Here is a 4,023-nt window from a genome sequence, read left to right as displayed (position 1 = left end):
CGCGCGGGGTGGGGGCAGGGGGTCGGGTACCCCTCCGAGGCTCTCCCTCCCCTCCCCTCGGGGACTTGTCCCCGGGGAGCCCGACCTCCCAGCCGGGACGGGGAGCGAGGAGCGCAGCCGCGGGGCTCTGGCTTCTCGAACTCCGTGCGTGGCCGGCCTGGGAAGGGGCCAGGAGCCCGAGTCCCCTGCCGCTGGGAAGGGGTAGAAGCCGCTGGGGCTGTCCCTCGGTGACCCCTGCCCGCGGCCCTGCCGGAGCCCCGAGGAGGGAGGCTGGGGGTTCGGGGAGGGTGAGGAGAGTTCTGCCAGGAAACCCAAACCTCCCAGGTTCGGGGAGCTGATAAGACTGGCTACCTGAGACTCTGGGGTGGCCTCCACCGTTCAGCCCCAGGTGGTGTCCTCAAGGACAGGACTGCACAGTGCAGAAGACCCGGTGACCCGAGCTTCCTTCCCCGCCGAACTTGCGTGGCTGTGTGCCAGCGCCCACGGGGCCGGGTTTCTGGGTAGGCAGTGGGCTGTGCTCCCCAGTCCCCGCCCGGGGCACAAGGGGGGCTGTGGAGGCACGTCGGAGCCTTTCTGAGGCCCTGGTGCCTGTTGGGTTAAAGACACTCAAGGCGTGTGGGCAGGAACAACCAGGATTTCTCCCTTTTCCCTCCTCCCCTCCTCTGAACACCTGTCAGAGTCCTGAGTGCGATTCTGCCTCCAGGAGAGCTGGAACAGAAACAGAGGCCCCTCCTCTTCACAGGACCTCCCGTTTGTTTAGTGTCTGGGGCAAAGGTCTCCCTTGAACAGGGCTGTAACAGGGACAAAACATCAGAGGGAGTCCTGACATTGTTTCCCGTTGGCTGGAAGAGTGACTTAAAATAAAAACCAAGAGCTTTTGAGTGCTCACTGGGCCTGGGCCCCGGGCTAAATGCTTCATGGGCACTGTCTCAGGTGTGGACCTCCCAATAGCCCTGTAAGTAAGAGAAATAATGTCATTGCCCCCATCTGATGGAGAAGGAAGTCAAGGCACTGAGCTAAGCAACATGGTACCGAGGCCCTCAGTGCCCAGCCTGTTCAGGAACCTCTGGGTGGACTGCCCCCTGATGTGCCCGGGGCCATGTCTGTGAGGTGAACAGTTGTCCAGGGTCCCGGGTCCTGTCTGGGGGTGCTCTAAGACCTTTGTGTTCACTTGGCAACCTTCTCCTGCGTCTGAAGACCCCAGTTAGCTCCTGCGGCAGAAGGGCTTGAACTGCTTGTAGTCTTGCTGTTGTAACAAAATCGGAAGGTTTGTGCTGATAAAAATACCCTGAATTTGCATGGGGCCTTCTTGCAAGACCGACAGGGCCGCACGCCTCCTGCAACATTCTGCTGGCTTTTCTGGAAGGAAGGTGTCGATGGTCAGGTGTGCTGTTGGTCAGGGGCCCATCCTTGCTGCCAGCTCAGGCGGACAGTGGGTTAGCGTGGGCGGCGAGTTTGAGACCAGCTGTTGGATTCAGCCCTCCCTCCCGATGGCTACGACCAGACTGGGGTGCGCACGGGCTGAATGAATTTGGAGCTGGGGTCCTGAGTCACCTGCAGCTCCCCTGGCTGCAGGGTCTCAGCGGTGAGCCTGCCTCTCCTACCCTCAGGTTACTAGAAAGCTCTCTGCAAGGAACGGATAAGGCATTCGCCTAAACGGATCTACAAATAGGGGAAGACTGCCCGTGGGTGAAGTCAGGGCCAGGCGGGCTCCTGCGGCCGTGGGGCCTACTTGCTGGTTCCCTCCACTGAGCCAACTCCCTGCCCCCTCCCCAGCCTGGCAGGGCTGCCCTGTGGTGCTTGTGCCCCCAGCTGCCAGGTCAGAGCTTGTCTGTTCAGGAAGATGCAGGGGAGCCGGTCCTGGAGGCACCGGGATGTTTCAGCAGAACTTGGACGTGACGTGTGTATAGCACAGGGACAGTTGAGCTGAAAGATCTGAGACGGCGGTGGGCCTCCAAAGCTCTGACCTACCCTGGGTGCCTGCCCTGGAAGGGGCTGACCTGACAGGCCACGGTCTGGGGCGCCCCGAGGTTCCCTCCCAGGCTGGCAGTATTGGCTGGCTGAGCTCACGAGCTCTTACCCAACTCTGTAAATCCACCCTGGGGAGCCTGTTTGGCAGCAGGAAAGTGACTTAGAGGTGTGCCTGGAGCCAAGGAGGAAGGGGGGCCACAGGTAACTTCCTCCCACAGGGCTTCTGCTTTTCTAGAACTCTGTGGAGCCACCGCTTCTCAATGACAGCGCTCCCTCTGTGGGCGTTTTAGGAGGGTGATTTTTTTTCTTCTCATGTCACCTTTCAGGCCTTCTGTGTCTGTTCTGCTGTGTTCCTTCTCCTGACTTTAGCACTTGGACAGCAGCTGCCCTTGGGGCCCCGGTGAGGTCCTGGACTCAGAGGCTGACCTGGAGCCCACGGTCACCCCTGCCCCCCTGGGGTGGACACTCCCCGGTCCCCAGCAGCGGCTGGAGCCAGAGAAGAGGGGATGGAGGAGGAGAGAGGAGCAAGCAGCATAGGAGAGGGCCCAGAACCAGCTCTGGGGGCTGGGGGAGAGCAGAGTCGGGGAGCCCCTTGGGAAAAACTGGAGGTCCCGTGGGGGTGTCTGAGCTCAGAGACTTGGGGCAGGTGTGAGCCCAGGGCAGTGCGCCAACCTGGAAACGGCAGCTCCCGGTGACTCGGGCCGTCTGTGTTCCTTAGGGAAGCCTGTGAAGGCTGGTGCTCCCTGATCCTGGGGGCAGGAAGGCCCTGCAGGAAATGAGTAGCAGCCCCGAGGTGTCTTGGAAGGTGGCTGGGGCTGCCTCTGTCCGCGCCAGAGCCAAAGCCGGAGCCGGCTCCAAGTGAGGGCCTCTGGGGGGACGCGCCCTCCGTCCTTCCTTCTGGTGACCGTGGGGCGGGAGGGAGGGGCAGGCACTGGCCGCATGGCGTCAGGCCGGGCCCTGCTGTAGGGGTGGTGCCGCTGGGTGACATTTAGAGCAGGGAAAGCAACAGGATCTGTCTCCCAGAGGTAGCCTTCGCGACTCTGTTCTGAGCCACCAACGCCAAGGCTCTGGCCTCATATCTTCCAGCCATCACCAAGTCTCTTATGGGGGTGAGAAAGTGGCTCAGCCTTCTGGGGGATCCTCCCAGGTCCTCGGACCTGCCACCCCCATCCCCTTCCTGCGCTTCTTGTCCTGTGTGTGTGTGAGACTGTCCCCAAGCCAGCCAGCCCCAGGAGTCAGAGGTGGCGCTCGCCACCCCATACACACCCCAGCAGCATTCCCAGGTAGTGCAAACACCTGGTTGGGTTGTCTGTACCTTTTCTTCTTGTCCCCAAGAGTTTTGTTTGTGTAACAGGCTAGAAATATCAGAGCTAGGGGCGCCTGGGGGGCTCAGTCAGTTAAGCGTCCAACTCTTGATGTTGTCTCAGATCGTGATCTCAGGGTTGTGAGATCAAACCCCGTGTCGGGGGTCCTCGCTCAGTGGGGAGTCTGCTTGAGATTCTCTCTCCCTCCCTCTCCCTCTGCCCCCCTCCCCACTCATGCGCTCCCTCTCTCAAATAAAGAAAGAAAATCTTTAAAAAAAAAAAAAAAAGGGAAAAAGAAATACCAGACCTAGCAGGGCCCCTGACAAAGAGTCGTGCCGGTTGTGGGGAGGTGGGAGCTTGAGGAAGGCTCGCCCAGTGTCTCTGCTGGCTCTTCAGCCACAGGCAGCGTGAGAAGGGGGCCAGAACTTGGGCACTACGCCTGGGGCCTTGGGTGTCAGGAGACAAACACCGGAGATTTCCATTAGCTTCACGGGGTGCCAAGAGCCTCGGAAAGGAAAGGTCAACAACCGCCGGGAGTGATATTTGCTTTGGGAATGCTGGGCCTTCCAGTTAGACCAAGGGTGCCCAGGAGGGTGGGGGTGAGATGACAGAGGTGGGGGTGTGCTCCAGGGGTCCCTGCGGAGCCCCCCTCCCTCTTTCCCATCCTCCTCCATCTCCCCCCCCCCGCCTTTGCCTCCTCTGGCTGCCTCTTCTGGGCCTTCGCTGAACTAATACGTGTTTGTCATCG

This window comes from Ailuropoda melanoleuca, chromosome 8 (assembly GCF_002007445.2).
Source record: "Ailuropoda melanoleuca isolate Jingjing chromosome 8, ASM200744v2, whole genome shotgun sequence".
NCBI lineage: Eukaryota > Metazoa > Chordata > Mammalia > Carnivora > Ursidae > Ailuropoda > Ailuropoda melanoleuca.
The sequence above is the reverse complement of the archived record's forward strand: the minus strand, read 5'-3'. Positions refer to the sequence as shown.